We start from the raw sequence: 19,496 nt of genomic DNA, 5'->3' as shown, positions 1-19,496 counted from the left end.
TGATGGAGAACGAGTGTGTTCCAATTACAGAAGCAGGCTTCAAAATGTGGATAATAAGAAACTTCGGGGAATTAAAAGAACTTGTTCTAACTCAATCCAAAGAAACTAAGAACTTTGAAAAAAGGTTTGACGAAATGTTAACAAGAATACACAATTTAGAGAGGAAAATAAGTGAATTGATGGAGCTGAAAAACACAATACGAGAACTACGTGAAGTATGCACAAGTTTTAACAGCCGAATTGATCAAGCAGAAGAAAGGATATCAGAGGTCGAAGATCAACTCAATGAAATAAAATGAGAAGACAAGATTAGAGAAAAAAGGATAAAAAAGAACGAGCAAAGTCTCCAAGAAATATGGGACTATGTGAAAAGACCTAATCTACGCTTGATAGGTGTACCTGAATGTGACGAAGAGAATGAATCCAAGCTGGAAAATACGCTTCAGGATATTATTCAGGAAAATTTTCCCAACCTAGCAAGGCAGGATAATATTCAACTCCAGGTAATACAGAGAACACCACAAAGATATTCCTCAAGAAGAGCAACCCCAAGGCACATAATTGTCAGATTCACCAGAGTTGAAATGAAGGAGAAAATACTAAGGGCAGCCAGAGAGAAAGGTCAGGTTACCCACAAAGGGAAGCCTATCAGACTTACAGCAGATCTCTCAGCAGAAACCCTGCAAGCCAGAAGAGAGTGGGGACCAATATTCAACATCCTTAAAGAAAAGAACTTCCAACCAAGAATTTCACATCCAGCCAAACTAAGCTTCATAAGTGAAAGAAAAATAAAGTTTTTTTGTGAACAAGCAAGTACTCAGAGATTTCATCACCACCAGGCCTGCTTTACAAGAACTCCTGAAAGAGGCTCTACACATAGAAAGGAACAACCAGTACCAGCCACTCCAAAAACATATCAAATGGTAAAAAGCATCAACACAATGAAGAATCTGCATCAACTAATGGGCAAAACAGCCAGCTATCACCAAAATGACAGTATCAAATTCACACATAACAATATTAACCCTAAATGTAAATGGACTAAATGCCCCAATCAAAAGACACAGACTGGCAAATTGGATAAAAAGCCAAAACCCATCGGTGTGCTGTATCCAGGAAACCCATCTCACGTGCAAGGAGACACAAAGGCTCAAAATAAAGGGATGGAGGAAGATTTACCAAGCAAATGGAGAGCAAAAAAAAAAAAAAGCAGGAGTTGCAATTCTCATCTCTGATAAAATAGTCTTTAAAGCAACAAAGATCAAAAGAGACAAAGAAGGACATTACATAATGGTAAAAGGATCAATGCAACAAGAAGAGCTAAGGATCCTAAATATATACGCACCCAATACAGGAGCACCCAGATACACAAGGCAAGTTCTTAATGACTTACAAAGAGAATTAGACTCCCACACAATAATAGCGGGAGACTTTAAAACCCCATTGTCAATATTAGATCAATCAGACAGAAAATTAACAAGGATATCCAGGACTTGAACTCAGACCTGGACCAAGCAAACCTAACAGACATTTGCAGAACTCTCCACCCCAAATCCACAGAATATGCATTCTTCTCAGCACCACGTTACACCTACTCTAAAACTGGCCACATAATTGGAAGTAAATCGCTCCTCAGCAAATGCAGAAGAATGGAAATCATAACAGTCTCTCAGACCACAGCGCAATTAAGTTAGAACTCAGAATTCAAAAACTAACTGAGAACCGCACAGCTTCATGGAAACTGAACAACTCGCTCTTAAACGTTGACTGGATAAACAATGAAATGAAGGCAGAAATGAAGATGTTCTTCGAAACCAGCGAGAATGAAGACACAACATACCAGAATCTCTGGGACACATTTAAGGCAGTCTCTAGAGGAAAAATATAGGGCCTCCAGTCTCTTTAAGGCGTGCATTGCTCCTGGGCCTGGCCCCCCGAGAGACCCCAGTGCGTGGCGGGGGAGGGCACGCTGGAGGTCCCGCCCTGCGCGGCTCCTGCGACTCCACGCGTGGCCAGCAGGGGGCGGCGCGGGCACGCTCGAGGCCCCGCCTGCGACCCGGGCGTTTCCTTCCCTCTTCCGGGCTTTGCCTTCCTGCAAACACCCGCCACCCAGGGGCAGCCCCGTCTCCCGGGGAGGGAGGGGCTCTGCGTTCTGCTCTTGCGGGGCAGCAGTGTGGTTTTCTGGGATCTGAACTGGGAAACCACGAGCAGACACAGGCACTCAGCGTGTGCTGAAGGTTCCCTGCGTCCCCGGACTTCTCAGGCAGCCGAAAGAGGCGGTCACGCCTGCAAGTCCCACTTTGCAGATGTAGACGCAGAGGCTCGGCAGGTGGGTCTCCTCCCGGGATCCCGGGACCGCCAGGTGAGAGGGCGAGTCGAGCTCAAGCCTCCCCGCTCCGCATTTGAACGTTTGTCTTCTATCGCCTTGTCTGTGGACAAGGCTGGTGTGGCCCCTGGCTGCGTGGTCTCCACTGAACTCTAGCGGGGGTCGCAGAGGTGGGAGCGTGACCAGGAGTCAGGCTGGAGGGTGTGGCCCTGCCCCTGAGGTCCCTGTCCTGTTTGTGGCAATGACGAGTGAGGGAGAAAGACGGAGAGAAGAGGAAGCATTTTGTGAATGGCTGTAGCACTATGAGCGACCCACTCCCGGGTCCACTTTCCAGTCTCCAGGGGCAGTCCCTGGAGAGCCTAGAACATGAATTGACTGTGTCTCCACCCTCGAGCACAGATCCAGCACTGAACAGTACCTGCACTGGTTCTGCCCAGTTTCCTGTACTCACCATTCCAGTCCAGACCCACATGCCAGGTAGCTGAGTTCCCTCCAGAGCAACCCCCAGCCAGTAATGGTGAGAGCGGAGGATAAATACCCCAGCTCCCTTGCCCAGCGGGCGAGATAACCCTGAGGGTGTTCAGCGCCTCTCCTCTGGGGCCCATGTGTCAGCTGGCCTTGCTGACACCTTGATTAGCCTCTTCAGTCTCACCTGCCCACTTCTTGGACTTCCTGGGACCACCTCCCCAATAAACTACCTTCCCTCAAATCCGCACCTCAGGGCATGGCTCTGTTAAGCAGAGAATCTTGACACCACTTCGATGGTGGTGATACATTCATTGGTGCTGTTTCTTGAGCACTTACTGTATGTAGACATAGTGCAAAGGGCTTTGCGGGGTGAACCTCATTGAATCCTTGCAACAGCCCTGTTTTGTGATGAGGAAGCTGGCGAGGTGGTCATGGGCCTGCTAGGATTTGTACCCAGGTCTGGAATCAGGGAGTGAATAAGTGATGGGGGCCTGGATTCCTCCCAGGACTGTGGCTTCAGATGGAAACTAGACATCATGGAATGTGGGCATGTTTGGGGAAACTAGCTCATCCCAAGGCTTTCGAGAGTCACCCCCACAGAGGGCAGGTCCCTTTCCCAGTCCCAGCCAAGTCTGGCAGGGGGACCCTACTTTCCTCTTTGTGTATTTTATATCTCACTCATTTTCTACCGTCGGTAAGTGTGTATTACTTTTCATTAATTTGAAAAGAAAACCATAAAAAAGTAAGACTTTCAGATAAAAGCACATTTGGACACATGAGTTGGGAAAATGTAGCTAAAGGGAGCTCCTGGCAGGATGCCTGGTCAAGGGTGGTTTCCTGGATGGACACAGCTGATGACTGAGAAGCCACACCTCCCCCTGCGCCCTGCGCTGGTGCCACATGGCAGTGGTGGCCGAGGCTCGGTGGACTGCCTTGGTGAAGGAGATGAGGCCTGTGAGAGCTACTTAGCAATTTCTGTTGCAAACTGAGGAAGTATCTGGGGTGGATTCGGACCCAGCATTAGGGAGGGACGGGGGTTTGCTGGACTTTCACAGAGGGTTTTCTTTCCCAGGGCATGGGGCCAACGTTTGGTCATGGGGCTTTGGTTTCTGCAGGTGCAGGGAAGGACCCTTGGCTCCTCTGCTTCAAGGCAAGCCTGTTGTGTCTAACCCCAGACAGCAGGGGATGGTTCGGGGCCCGCTAGCCTGGTGGTCCTCCTGAGGGTGAGGGCAGAGTCCCCTGCTTGGTGAGGGGGAAGGAGGGAATGCTGGGAGTCAGGAGGGTGACAGGCCGTGGTGGGTAGGGGTCCTGGCTGGTACCTTTCTGCCAGCACAGGATTCCACAAGCCAGACAGATGGGGGAGAAGGTGGGGTGGGGGAAGGCTGACGGCGGGTGACGGCTGTGGCTGGGTTTTCTGTTGGCGTCTGGCTGGTGACCTTTTGGAGAAAGGGATTCAGAAGTGACTGCTATTTGTCAAGGCCCAGTCCAGAGATGCTGGAGGGGGTCACCTCCTCGGCATTCCATGTCAGGACCCTACTGTCGCCGGAAGAGGGATGTACATCCCGGCAGGACACAGGCTGGTTGGGGCTTGGCAGGCCCCCGAGCCCAAGCGTGTCTGCAGAAGTGCAGGTGTGCCTGCCTGACGTGTCGTGATGTTCATTTGTGACTCGCTCTTGTGCGTGTGTGTTGTTTCCTTTCTCTTCTTCTCAGAAGGCAGTGGAATTTCCTCAGGGCTTTGTGGTATGGAGTGGAAAACTGAGGTTGCCCACTCCCGGTTTTATTTTCAAAAGGAGGATACTTTGTGGGGGGCATGGCTGAGGTAGTGAGAAAAAAAGCCACCAAGCTGGGAGAGGGTTCTAGGGCAGGCGGCAGAGTCCGCACTGGTAGGGCTGCTGGCAATTCCTGCCAGGCTGGATCCTGGGTGCCCGGGCCCCTGCTTCTCCAAAGCCCCTCAGCCTCTACCTCTTGGCCTCTGCTCTCAAGAGACCCTTGGGGTCTTTGTATATCAAGAGCTCAGGGACGAGAGCCACAGCTGAAGGTTTGAAGTAGGCTCAATGGCTTTGCTGGTGACTTTAGGCGAACCTCATCTGCAAGTTTGCAATAGGAACGGTGCCCGTCTGTAATCTGTAGTGAGGATTATTTAAACACACAAAGCACGCAGAGCAATGCCTGGTATACAGTAAGTGCTCAATAAGTGCCTGCACTTGCTGCTCTTGTAAGTAATGGCTGACCATTGTGAGCTGAGGGTTTGAGGCTTCCCCAGGAGTTCGGCTCCATGCTAGGCCTCTGGGGCTTTGAGAAGGTGCAGGTGTAATGGGAGCCTCCATTCCGCGGGGACTGAATTTCCTGTCAGCCTGGTGGCCTGGGGCTGGAGGGGCTTCTTGGGGGTTTGAAAAAAGTGGGGAATGAGTATCTCAAGAGCCACAGTAAGCCCCGAACTCAGGTCCCTGTCTTCTCAGACTGGGAGGCTCCTCAGATTGGGCTCGTGGTCTCCAAGGGTAATGGCGGGGACAGCTGGCACCCACTGGGAGAACCCCCCCTGCTGAGTCATCCGAGTGGGTCTCCCCGGGATCTTTGGAAGTCAGCCATAAGACTCCCATTTTATAGGTCAGGGCCCCATCAGAGGCTGCCCAACACTCACGGCTGGAGAGAGGGGGACCAGGGACAGAAGTAGGACCACCTCCTGCAGGGCCTCTGCACATCGGACTCAACTGCCCTTACGGGGACACTGACCTCCTAGCGGGCACTCGGGCAAGTGGGCCTCCACTGTTGGGACTAGCTCTGCTCAGGTGCAATGCCAAGACCTGGTGTCCCAGCCCAGCCTAAGTAAGTGATGGAGGTGAGACCTGCACCCAAGCCAGCTCCCAGCTGGTGACTAACATGGGCCCACCACCCACCATCACCCCTGGTCCATCCCATCACCCAGGGACAGAGCAAGGGACCACATCAGGACTCTTCTCTCCAGGACAGATGCTAACCTGGAGTATGGGTGTCACCTGGGCCTGTCCTGGGGAGATGGGCTGCAGCCCCTTCTTGAGCGATGGCTGCTGTTGGAGGAACAGGCCAAGGCACAGCTCCCACTTCATGCCTGCCGGGGCATAAACACGGAGTCCACCCCTGTCCTCTCCACCCTACAGGGCAGACACAGACAAAGCCCTGATCACCCACGAGGAAGCCATCCACCTGGGATAGTGGGATGGAGTGGCTACAGGTGGCCAGCAGGGACTTGAACCTATGCACTTTGCTTCTGCCCAGTTGCCCAGAGCACCCCAGGGCTACTGGGGGGTGTTCTTGGGAATGCAGATTCTCCCTGTGATGAATTTCAGAGAAATGAAAAGGAAGGAAAAAGGCAAATCTTCTCCTTCCCTTCCACCCCTCCTGCTTCCCCTTTCTCTCGTTCTTCCTGTTCTTTCAATGTCTTTCTCCCTTTCTTTTCTCATTCTGTCTCTCCTGTCTCTCCGCCTGTCTGTCGTGCCTTCCCTTTTCCTCTCTTTCTGTCTCTGTCCCTTCCTCCCTCTCTCTTTTCCTTCTCTCCTCTTTCCTCCCACACCCCAGGGCGGGGCATGGGGGTGGGGGCTGTGCTTGTGCTCTGCGCCTGCCCGCTGTGGGGACCTGACCTTTTCTGCACTGAGGGGAAGGAACGGGGTAATTAGCTTATATAATCCCTGGCCTGCCTGCTGTTTGCCATGCATGTGGACAAACTCCATGAAAATGTGGCCTTCTGGGCTGCGGCTGTGGGATCCCTTCAAAGGGCCCGCTATGCTGGCCTGGCTGGGTCTGGGGAGGGGCGCAGGGGCTCTGGAAGGCCACCCTGGGCACTGTCCTTTCACAGCCTTTCTTGGCTCCCTCCACGGTGTCTGTGAACTTGTGGAGGGAGTGAGGGTATGGGGCAAGAGGCAGCAGCTTCCCCGAGAACTCACTGACACACCAATGCATTCAGATGCTTTCTGAAAAATTAGAGGAGTGTGTGTCCTCTGCAATTACATTTCTTCTTCCCTGATTCTAAGCCTGAGAACAGCTTTGGTCTGGGTGGATGACATTCACATCCTCCATTTTCTTTCTCCTGGTCTCAGAATCCGCAGGAAGGAGCTTCGTGGTTTCGAACTCTCCTCACCCTGTGCTGTGAAGTTACACTGACAAGCTGCACTCACACCCGCTTTAGGAGCTTGGTCTCCAGATGTGCTGGGGTAATTTCTGTTTGCACAAAACAAGTTATAATAAGCCTTTGAGACCCACTTCGTACAACATCCCACAAGCTCATCTCTCAGATGTCTTGCAACCTGAAGCCAAGGCCTGGGCCTCCATTTCAAAGGTTTGGCAGGAAATTCAATGTATCTGATGGATTTATGCATTTATTATTTCTTTAAAAACTTCTCTAAAGCTGAAGTAATATAAGAAAGCACATGCTCGAATGTGCAGCCCCAGGAGTTTTCACAAACTGAACACATCTGTGCCACTGGCATCCAGATTCAGAATCAGGACGTGACCAGCACAACCCCCTTCATGCTCCTCCCAGCCACCACCCCGCAAATACCCCACCATCCTGGCTTCTCTCAGCATTGATCAGATCTGTCTGTTTCTGCACCTAATATAAATGGAATCATACAGCCTGTTCTCTTTTGTGTCTGGCCCAACATTCTGCAGTTTTATTTTTGTTTCTGATCCCACCAGGGCAGTTTTTCCGAGGCTGGGAAATATAAGCAGGTCTCCCGGATGGGGATGGCTGGCTGAATGACGACCAGGTGACCCGATGGGCACCATGGATGACTGAGATCTACCGTGGCAAACCGGTGCCTCGAGGGCCTGTCATGGCCCTGGACTGTGTTGAATGTCACCTATGCAGTGGGTAAAATATATTCTAATATGCGTATCAGAAATTTGGAAAAATAAGTAAAAAAAAATTTCATGCACATCATCCTGAGTTGACAACTTAGTAAGCCTCCAGTCATAATTTTTGAGGTGAAATGAACATGACATACACTTAACCATTTTAAAGTGTGCGATTCAGGGTCCTTTAGCACATTCACAATGTTGTACAGCCAGCACCTCTGTCTCCCTGTCTAGCGCCTGTTCTCTCCTGGTTTCAGAATCCACAAAGAAGGAGCTTCGTGGTTTGAACTCTTCTCTTCCCGTGCTGTGAAGTTACAGCAACAAGCCCCTGACAACCGCGAATCTGCTTTCCGTTCCTTCTGGATTTATATTGAGCGTACCATGCAATGAGTGACCTTTTGTGTTTTCTGGGCTCCTTAGCATAATGTTCCTGAGCTTATCCACTTTGTAGCGTGCATCACGACTTCATTCCTTTTAGTGGCTTCCGATCATTTTTGGCTTCAAGACTTTTTTTTTTTTTTTTTTTTTTTTTTTTTTTTTTTTTTAAAGAAGGAAATGAAATCTTATTGGTAAAGTCGAAGAGCCTACTTTTCTGTAGGGTCGCTTCTGTTCCCCAACTTCATCCCTGGGGGAAACAACCGTCCTGAAATTTGTCCTTCAGAGTGTCAGAGTGTTTTTGCTTTTGTTTCTTAAATTGGGAATTATAATGACAAGATGAGAATCTATCTTCTTTTGGTCAATCAGAAGGTTAGGCTGTACTGGAGCCCCACCCCACGGCAGCCATTGGCTGCAGCTTCGTGACGCCACCTCTCAGTTGAGCTTGAGTTCTGCTCAGGACCTTGACCCCACAGCCCCAGGTGGCCCAATTCACTTGTCTGCTGCTTCCTTCCCAGCCTCTGAGTTTTAACCCCTAAAGGATTTCACAGTCCAGGAGTCCCCGAACACCTGGCTGTGCCCCACAGCTGTCTCTGCTGAAGTTTCTTCTTTTTGCAGATATGAAGAAAATAAAGACATCACGTCTTTTCCATCAAGATATGATGTAAGGGTGAGCCTCTATTCTGAGATACCATTTCTCTACTTTCTCAGGGTTAAAATGTTATTTTACTTATTTATTTTTTTAGTCTTGCTTTGTTGCCCAGGCTGGAGTGCAGTGACGGTATTTTGGCTCACTGCAGCTTCTGCCTCCCAGGTTCAAGTGATTCTCCAGCCTCAGCCTTCCTAGTAGCTGGGATTACAGATGCGCACCACCATGCCCAGCTAATTTGTATATTTTTGGTAGAGACGGGGTTTCGTCATGTTGGTCAGGAGACCTCAAACGGTCTGCCCTCCTTTGCCTCCCAAAGTGCTGGGTATTACAGGCATGAGCCCACCTCGCTCAGCCTAAATGTTCCTTTATGAGATAATTGTTGACAGTGAATGAGTGCATCTAGGTGTACTCAAGCTTTTTCTGTTACGGCCTGGAAGGTAAATATTCTCGTTTTGCAGGACCCGCGGTGTCTGTTGGAACTACTCAGCACTGAGGTTGTAGCACTGCGGTTTTAGCGCAGAAGTAGCCACAGACAACATGCGGCCAGTGATGGGCTGTAGCTGGGAAATCCTAATTTACAAAGAGGTGTGGGGTGACTGTGGTCACTGGGCCATTGCTTGCCCACTGTTGATCTAACAGATGGTAGTAGTGGTTATATATGTTTAAGTGTTCTTTACTAGCAAAATCCCAAATTTAGCAATGGTAGAAGTTACTAGTCTCTGTGGTAGACATTACGAGAGCTAATAAAGATTTCCTGCTCCCTTGAAGGTAAGCATGGTCAGGTGACTTGCTCTGAGCTATGAGATGTGAGTAGAAGCAACACGTGTCACCTCCAGGCTGGAGCATTTCCAGGCCGGTATGCACTGCAAACAACAACAAAATCCGCCATGGCCCACGTCTCTGCCATCACAGCTGTCTCTTCCAGGGGCGAGCGTCCCAGTGTTACCAAGCCCACTCTTTCACGGAGATGATGGTGCTGGCAGGCGGGGAAGCAGAGAGTTATGCTGAAGGATGGTTGGGGAGGTGGTTGGGGCAGAGGAAGCTCAGGCTTGTGCACAGGCTGGGGCGTGAATGAATGCTGTGGTCACGGACTCGCATGTGAACCTGACAAGGAGCAGAGGTCTGTTGGAGTGGGGGCCGGGGAGACACCTGCCGGAATCGAGTTTCATTTTTGACTTGTCGAGTCTGAGATGCCTTTTACAGATCCAAGTGGAGAAGTCATCAAGGCAGTTGGAAAGATGAGTTTATGTCAGAAATTATCAACTGGGGGCTGTTGGCTTATTTGGTTTAACTTACATAGCATTTATTTATTTATTAAATAATATTTATTTATTTATTGAGACAGGGCCTTGCTCTGTCATCCAGGCTGAAGTGCAGTGGCACAATCACTGCAGCCTTGACCTCCCTGGCTCAGATGATCCTTCCACTTCAGCCTCCAGAGCAGCTGGGACTACAGATATAGCACCACCACACCCTGCTAGCTTTTTGTTATTTTTTTTGTGAAGATGGGGTCTCACGCAGTTGCCCAGGCTGGTCTCAAACTCCTGGGTTCAACTGATCCTTCCACTTCAGCCTCCCAAAGGGTTAGAATCAGGTATGAACCACAGCACCTGGCTTACTGATAACTTAAACATTAAACATTTAAAAACATTTTTAAAATTGGGAGATTTTACATTAATAAAGTCCAAATTGTTCAGCTTCCTTTGGAAAATGGAAAGATCTCACTGTGCTGGCCCCTACTTCCCCAGGCAGTGACCTGTGGAGCTGAGGGGCCGCTGCCCTCTCAACAGGACATGGGTTCTGCAGACACCATTGTCTCTGTCACGCGCTGCAGGATTCTTGATCCTGAATTTACATGTCCATTACCGTTTATTGTTTTGTTCAGGATTCAGCTTTCCTTGTAGTAGAAATCTTGACTGTATCTCCACACCCATCTCTCCACTGAAAGTTGGAAAACAAACAGTGCCAGGGGCACGTTTTAAAGAAAGGAGAATGGCATATACTTTTTTCTTGCACTTGCTGTGTGTTGGAGGACAACCCTTGCCGTAGCAGCCAGCAGATGAGCTTGAACTGCTGCCAGGAAGCACTGCTGCCGGTCTGATTTAAGGGTGAGACTCTATTCTGAGATACCGTTTCTCTTCTTTCTCAGAGTTTCATCTCTGATATTTTAACAAATATCTGACTTTCTTGGTAACTGGTCTCTGCACACCAGAGATCGGGACGGGCCCAGAACCATCTTAGAACTTCCTTTGGCTTTCATTGATGCAGGTATTGGAATATGCTTGTACTTTTGAATACTTATTTTATAAAAGTGAGTAGGAAAAACAAGAAATTGCTAAAACCAGAGATGATAAGTAAAGGTGTCCCACACCACTGTCATCATAACCACGATGAATGTCATTGATCCTATGCATCCGTGGCCAATGTGGATGCTCAAAGGGAGGCAAATTCCAGTGGTTTCCTGTTTAGTCTTCAGATTCAACACCTCTAAGAACAGGTGTGAAACTAAAACATAGCACTCACTACTACATCTAAGGCAAGGGGAATGAGGGACTTTGTAAAAATGTTTTCTCTTTATGAGAAGAGAAGCTCTCTAGTGACATGCATGGAGATTGCTAGGGTTTTAAATGTTTGATCTTTGCACACGTTTTTAGAAAAGCATTATATTTGCACATTGGAGGTGCTTGTAATTTTATCTGTCTGTCCGTCCGTCTGTCCGTCCGTCCGTCCGTCTGTCCGTCCGTCCGTCCGTCCATCCATCCATCCATCCATCCATCCTTCTACCTACCTGCCTGCCTATCTGTCTAATCTATTTATTTATTTGTTTATTGTCCAAACAGGGTCTCGCTCTCTTTCCTAGGCTGCCTTAGCCTCTCAAAATTGGGATTAAAGGCATAAGCCACTGCGCTCCGCCTGCAACTTTATTCTAATGCAATACTGTGGAGATTCTATCGGACTGTGACTGTCTCAAGGGCTCAATGACCCTGATTCCATCACCAGCAGTTTCTTCTTTCTTTGAATAAATGTTGAGCACCTATTATGGGCTCTTCATTTTCCTAGACACCGTGTATGTAATGGTGAGAAAAGTGAGACATGATACCTGGAATACCAAGTTACTAGAGAAGTCCGATAGTTGTAAAAATATCACACAAAAATGCAAAAGTTTTGGGTGACAAACTTATAAAGGAATGGTATTTGCTGCTCCAATGGTGTGGAGGGTGTGGCAGGCAGAGAAAGCTGCTCTCAGGAAGGGCTACCAGCTGCAGGCTGGAGATGAGTGGCAGGGCAGTGGTGACAAGGAGAAGGAAGTGTTGTGGGGTCTGGGATTTCGTTTGACTTCACATAAAAGCTGGTAAATGATTGCGCTACTTCATAGATACTGGCAGAAGTCGTGAGACTCCTGGATCAGAGACAAAGGACTTCATGACTTACAGCACAACAAGTAGCCTGTGCTTCAGCATATGTGTTCCCTTGCCCATCCAAGTTCCATGGATGACATGGTGGGTTTGTGTTACAGCTGAGGAATGCAGAGCCTGGGAACCAACCATTCCATCGCAAGCAGGAAGAAAGCCTTGCTCCTTGTCTGGAGGGAGACATTGGCTTGTCCCTGAATGATGCTGGCTGCAAACATAGCCTTAAAAAAAAAGGCCTTAGCTGAAGAGCAATCAGGGACTCGCATCCTTGGCAATCCTAGTGTATTTGCGTTTAGTTTTTTATTGCTGCTATAATAAATTACCGCAAATTCAGGGGTTGAACACAGCACCCATTGATCATCTCACAGCTCTGTGGGTCAGAAATCCAGATGGATCTTGCTGTTCTCTGCTTAGGGTCTTACAAGGTGTCAGCTGGCTAGACTTAGCTGGAATCTCTGGGGAAGAGCCCACTTCTCTTTCATTTAGGTGTTTGGCAGAACAGACAGCTCTGGCAGCTGCAGGCTGGAGGTCCTCTTTCCTTGCTGGTTGTTGCCCAGGGGTGTTTCCAGCTTCTGGAGGCTGTCACTGCCTCCTCATGAGCTCTGCTCCAGCCTCACAGTATCGATGACAGGTCAAGTCCCTCTCATGCTTCAGTGTTTCTGATTTCCCTTTCCACCACCAGCCGGAGAAAACGCTCCACTCTTAAGGACTCAGACAATGACACTGGGTGATTACAGTTGGATAATCCAGGCTCACTGTCTTAAGGTCAAAGATTCCACATACCCTAACACAACCATGGCAGTGACATCTCCCCATAGTCACCATTTCTGGGGATAGGGATGTGGAACGCTGGGTGTGCAGTGGGGGCACTTTTAGGACTTCACCTCCCATACTAGCAAAAGGTGTAGGTGTGTGAGAGATCCCTGGAGGACAAAGGTGGGCTCTGGGCAGAGGGAGCGGCATGTGCCGTGTCTGTGGGTGGTTCCCTGTGAACTTGTGCGGTGCTCACATGGTTCTGTAGTGTCTCTGGAGTCATGCAGAGTAGGATTTGAGATCTGGCTCCACTGCTGTATGACCTTGGGCAAGTCATTTCATCTCGCGTAGCTTCCATTTCTCCCCCTCAAATGGGGGCTTATATGGGATGGAGGATGCAGGGTTGCTGTGAAGATAGAATGAGTTTATCACAGCATCTGGCTGCTGGGAGCAGCCTGCTGGTCCGTAGATGCAGGATGGACCACCCTCCCCCCTAAACCTAGTGCAATGCAGAGAGGACGGGACGCACACTGAGGGGTGGGAAAAGTTGATTACTTGCATCATGAGACTTCCTGGGGAGAGCAGAGCCAACTTCCCAGTGGGTTTGAAGATGGCTGGAGAGTGCAAAGAAAGGAAGCTGGTTGGGATTTTATGGGGGCTGGGGGGGGGTGTCTGGAGTATGGCTTGAACAGCCCCCTCATGCCACAGGGAAGAGCACCTGGGCTTTCTTACTAGCTTCCCAAAATGTGGGGTGGAGGGACAGATTTAAAAGGAGTCAGCAGTCAGACATCAAAAAGTGGGGTCAGACTCTAATATACTGACATTTGACAGAACCCAATAAATATGAGCCATTGTTCTTGTACCCTCCTCCCCAGTGGCTGTCCAGCACCAGTCCAGGCTCAGCCCTGGCCGTGCACCCCTTTTGCTGGGCACCCTACGTCCGGGCCTCTGGTGGGGCTGGCCCCGCGCCGTAGCTCCATGCTGCCCATGGCGTAAGTGGCCCCTCCTCCGTTCCTGGGTCAGCATTGCCTGCGTATTCTCAAAGGACGGTTCTAGTCATACATCGAGAAGCAAGATTTACTTCCTAATTAAAAGGGAGTTTTCTGAACAGTAAATCAATCAGTCGTAGCCATGCACAGACACTCAGACAGCAGTTGCTTACACTTGGGTTTAATTTCTCAGGGGGAGCAAGCGCCTCTCTCTGGGTGCCTGGGATTCCAGGTCTGTGGCTTATCTGAGAGCCCTTATTTGAATTTCATCTAATCAGAATCATTACCCACCCATGAAGAACACAGTTTATTAACCACACGATCATCGTCTAAAACTGAAGCCCTGTCAGGTCACCTCATAGTAATGCAATTAGGCTCAGCAAGCATAAAATCCAGAATTATTTTGGGATCCATTTTTAAAGTTTAAATGAATGGCCCTAGAAAGATATTCAAGTTTGTTTTTTTCAATGGGTATAGGAGAAGTTTAATTTATTTTGTGTTATTTTGAAGGAGCACCTAGCTTTCCCTTGAGCCCTGGCAACGGCCAGATTTAAACATGGATAGATGCTGAAATAAATGTTGTTCACTTAATTGAAAAGCCTACTGACAGCCTAACTCTATGGGGTAGAATCGAATTCGTTAACAACAACAACAACAGCAGAAGCAATAAACGTAGCCCCAGCCAGCCTTCGTTGAACCTCCTGGCCACACCAGATGTTTCAGCAGGTACTTTACCACCAGAGTCTCATTTTATGTTCACTCTGTTTCTGAAGAACCTCTTGCTTTGCTCCAAGAGATGGAGCTAACTCTGTGTCTGCACACACATCTCTCTTCCAAGCCCTTTCCCCTTGCATCCTTCCATCACCCCCGTGTGTCCCCACGCCTCAGCTGGGGAAGGCAGAAGTCTGAGAAGTCCAACCACCTGCCCAAGGCCACACCTCCTGGAGCAGGCGTGTCAGAATTCGAACGCAGGCCAGCAGACTCTGAGTCTCTTCCTCCTCCCACCCCCTCTGCTGTCTCACCTTTTCCGCTGATTCAAGAGGAGGCATTTTCAGCCCTTGATGAGCCTCTACAAATAGTTTTTAGATGATAACTTGGGGTTAGAGGATTGTGGATTATTTTTCTGGCTCTGTCCCCAAACTAAAAATGACACCGGTCACCTGGAATGCTGATCCAGCTTCTATAATTTTTTTGTATGTTAAATATTTTTTTTACTGATACTTACCAGTAAAAATCAGGTCCTCATATATTAGTAGATCATGGTCTCCTCAGCCCCTTGTCCTGTGAGCATCTCCACTGAGCGTCTCATGACATTGCAGGTGGCTTCATCAGAGAGTGAGATGGTGAGAGAGAGAGTGGTAGAGAGAGAGATAGAAGGAAAAGGAGAGAGAGAAAGAGAGAGGGGAGCAAACTGACAAGATGAAAGTCCGTCTTTTGTTGTAACGCCATCTGGGAAATGACAACCTATCACTTTTGACATATTCTATTTATAGAAAGGAATCACTACCTCCCCCCACCCTCAAGGGGCACAGACTACCCAAGGGTGTGAACATCAGGAGGTGAGGATCCTGGGGCCATCTCAGAGGCTGCCTGCCACGTTGGCCAAAGTGAACTGACGCTATCTGCTAATTACAACTCAACACGAGGTCCTGAAAACATCATTTTCGGGTTCTGCAGCGGGGGCTTGCTCTGTGAACTGTCTTTACCATGCGGCTTCCATTCTCCTCACTTTTGGGAACCACCTCCGGGTTTCCGTCTGGGGAGACATCTTCCTCCAGTTTGACTTATGTGCCCGGTGTGCTGCGGCCTACTCCATGTCAGGGTGGGGCCAAGGATGAAGCCAATCAGTGCACTTCATTTCTTGGGTCACACCAATGGGTTCAGGAAGGGACATGGAACCCAATTGGAATCAATGAGACTTTTGTTGGGAATCCTGGGAAGCAGCCTCAGTAGGGCATTCTTCCTGCCCTACTTGAAGCTGGAAGCAAGAGAGAAGTGGGGAGCTGCTGCAGCCTTTGTGACCACGAGGCATGTGAGTGACAGTAGACGTGGTACTGCCTTCTACTGCAGAGTCACAGTGCAGTGTGGGAAGGGCTTGGCTTGTTTGGCCCAAGGGAGCTAAAGCTGTGATTTACTCAGGAATGAGGACATGATTCTTTTCTGGCCAATGAGACCCCGGAGGAGTTGAGTGGGAAACCCCTCCCTCTTTCTATTGCCAGAGGTGAGCAAGAAACCCTGTGCCCTGGGCTGCTGACGGCGCCCATCCTACAGCCAGGAAGAAAGCCAGCCTTCGGATGAGGCTGGCACTGTGAGTGACACGGTGGAGAGAGGAGGTTAAAAGCATGCAGATCCTTGCTCACTTTAAGTTACTAGACTAGCCCTTGTGCTTGGTCTACTTCTGGGCCCCCTCTCTGTGATCTAAGAAATTGCCTTATCATTTTAGCAAGGCTGGGCTATGTTACTGGCAGTTGAAAGCAGTCAGATAGACCAACCTGAAGGAACTTGAAGCAGAAATGTCCTGGGTCTTGGTAATATTGTTTGAATCCCTGATCAAGCTGTGCCTGAAAGCAGACCTACTTTTGAGTTTTCTAGTTACATGAGTAAAACCATTCCTTTTGTACTTAGACTAGGGGTTGAGTTTCTTCCTCTTAAAACCAAGAGAGTCCTGATCCAAGTTCATAACTAAAGCAGATCTAAAGAACCATCCTTACAGCATTTTCTGATGATGACATTCTATGTCCCAAATCTCTTATCTGTTTTGAATTCTAAAATGCTCTAAAATCTAGAAATATTCTTATTAGTTTGAAACCAAGACTCACTTTTTTGACAAAACCTGAACAAACTCATATGTGGCTCCTTTGAGGCTTGATTTCATTGAGTGTGAATATGCCTAAGTCTAGCTATAAAAATATTAACGGATTTCATTTCAAGGGGCTGCCTCAGACCTTGCCAGGGGGGTTATATATAATATATAGCATATGCAGTTTCTAAAACACACAAAATTATAAATTCCCCAACAATCTTGTCTCAGGCTTTGGGTACCGAAAACCCAGAGTCCATCATGACAGTGATACTCAGGTGTGGGTCCATATTTAAGAGCAAGAGTGTGTTTTCCAATCATTTTATAGTTGATCATATCATTTTCTTGTAACTCAAACTTAGGAGTTTCTAATTTGTCTTAGGCTGAAATGTGCTTGTGACAGAATCCATTCTGAGTCCCCAGCCCAATTATGTTTTGCATCATTTCAGAGACGGTTCATTTTGACCGAGGCCCGTCTGGCGGTTCATTGCTGTGATGTATTTCGGCATCGCGGATGCGGGTTCACTAACCTTGTCTTGACCTTGGAAATGTTGTGGTATTTTACAGTGTGTGGTGACATTTATGGGCCCATTTGGACACCCACAAAGAGGTTGATTTCCATAGATTAAATGTCAAGTTTGAAGCCATCCAGGGTAATTGAATCCTTGAATGTTGTCTACTTAGATCAGGCGTCCCCAAGCTACGCCCCCCCGCGGGCCGCATGTGGCCCCCTGAGGCCATTTATCCGCCCCCCCCCCCGCCGCACTTCAGGAAGGGGCACCTCTTTCACTGGTGGTCAGTGAGAGGAGCACAGTATGTGGTGGCCCTCCAACGGTCTGAGGGACAGTGAACTGGCCCCCTGTGTAAAAAGTTTGGGGACGCCTGACTTAGATTTTCAACCGGGGCCGTTGACTGGATATTTGTGCTCTGTTACAAACTCACAAGTGCAGCCCAAACTGCTTAATGCCTAAAGGTCATTCTGCGAGTCCAGGGGGAGGTGTCAGTAGGGAGGACCATGGCATGGGAGTTTAATACCTGCAGAAATGTTGCTTGTTTTTATTTCTTTAAATGCAAGCACATATGTGGTTAGTTGGTGAATCCTACTTAAGTAGGAATAGTTTTAAACACACGTACATAAATTTGGAGTGAGCTTCATTTAAATTGAAGGGTAGCAAAAAAAAAAAGCATCAATTAATTTCCAGGCTATTGAAAGATATGCACCTTCTGATCGTCCAGAGAACATACGTGTCTTCAGATTTTGATCTGAGTCTTTCGAATTTTTGTCCTCACAAGGAACTGCAGTTAAATGGATCTAACACAGGTACACCACACCCATTTCCTCCACTGGTGCACTGTGGCCAGGAGGTGCGAGGCCAGCCTCTGAGGTCTTCCTCCCTGGGATTTCTGGTTTTTCTGCAGGTTCAGCTGTCCACACAGTGGCGTGGCCTTCTCAGCTCCACTGTAATCATCTCCACCAGCTATATCTGCTGACCAGTCTCCCTAAAACTCAAGGCTGTTGGCCAACCTACACCAGTCAGTGGAAACCAGGGTGAAAGTTAATTCACCCCCAAGTTTCAGAAGAGTTAAAAATGGACATGTTGATTTCCTGTCCAGGCTAGGGGTCAGGACAGGGTGAGGAAGCCCACCTTTTGTGCTAGATTTTTGCTGCCACCTGCTGTGGGCATGCAGATGACATGGATGATGACTCCTAGATTTGTTCTGTGATCGAGAATTAGAACAAATGACAACCTGCCATTGGAAGTTCATCCCCCACCAGGGTGGGTGTTGTGTCTGCTGTGGCAATGGGGCAGAAATGCAGCTGAGATGGAGATCAGTACCAAGCAATCACGCTTTCTGGCCACTGCCTGACTGTGGTGGAGGTGTCTGATCACAAGAAGGGACAAATGTTCCTCTAAGGGCAGATGCTTTGCCTGCAGCGATGACTCGGATGCCAAAACATTAGGATTTAATAGGGGCAGGCTTGGCCAAGCTTTCAGTTGTTTAGTCTACATCAGGCTAAAAACCTCTGGGTGATTGGAAACGTCTTTGGAGTCTGAGGGGCCACGTGATCTGGTCTTATAGACACAGCCTGGATCAAGACCAATGAAAGACACATGGTCAGAGGGGGAAGTTTTCTGAATAGGGGAGGAGAGGAGGAGGCAGCCTGTGTTCAAGGCAATATTCATTTCCTGGGGCTGCGGTACCCAGTACCCCACATGGGCGGCATAAAGCAACGGACACGTTTTCTCTCACTGTTCTGGAGCCCAGAAGTCTGAAGTCAAGGCATCAGCACGGCCATGCACCCTCTGAAATCTATGGGGTAGAATCCTTCCTAACCCCTTCCTAGTTTCTCGTGGTTTGCCTGCAAATGTTGGCATCCTGTGGCGGGTAGATGCCTCCCTCCCATTTCTGCTCTGACATGGCCTGGTGCCCTCTCCTGCATGTCTGTGTCTCCACATGGCGTGTCCTCCGTGCACGCCACTCTCTCCTCATGAGGACACAGGTCACATGAATTAAGAGTCCACCCTTCTCCTATATGACTCCTCTTCATCTAACTAATCACATCTACCGTGACCTTATTTCCAGCTAAGTTCATCTCTGTGGATACTGGAAGCTAGGACGTCAGCATATCTTTCTGGGGGACACAGTTCAACCAAATACCTTGTTCCTCTTTTCTCAGACCCTGAATAGCTATGACGTTTCTTGATGGCCTTTATGCCCAGCAATGTATGTGGGCACCATACTCAGAGGTAATGACAAAGGCTCCTTGAAGGGCTGTTCTCTTGGGTCTCAGCTCTTCCAGGCTGGGCAGCCCATGCCAACCTAGGAGTTTCCCACTCTGGGGTTGAAGGAGGGATGTGGGGAGACAGAGAACCATCTGAGTGGCTGG

The 19,496-nt window shown here is 48.8% G+C and overlaps 1 long non-coding RNA gene across 2 annotated transcripts in view; it reads left to right on the top strand.

Moving 5' to 3' along the window:
• The first annotated feature begins 2,100 nt into the window (after positions 1–2,100).
• LOC141585715 (uncharacterized) overlaps positions 2,101–19,496 on the top strand; it is a 59,861-nt gene continuing 42,465 nt past the window's right edge. Inside the window, exon 1 of one of the 2 annotated variants that reach the window (XR_012519379.1) lies at positions 2,101–2,329. This is a non-coding gene — a long non-coding RNA (uncharacterized LOC141585715). Of the gene's footprint in view, positions 2,363–19,496 lie in introns of both variants that reach the window. The other variant, XR_012519380.1, reaches the window with a different exon arrangement.

Source organism: Saimiri boliviensis, chromosome 9 (genome assembly GCF_048565385.1).
Source record: "Saimiri boliviensis isolate mSaiBol1 chromosome 9, mSaiBol1.pri, whole genome shotgun sequence".
In the NCBI taxonomy this organism is placed as follows: Eukaryota; Metazoa; Chordata; class Mammalia; order Primates; family Cebidae; genus Saimiri; species Saimiri boliviensis.
This window is presented reverse-complemented; position numbering and strand designations above follow the sequence as displayed.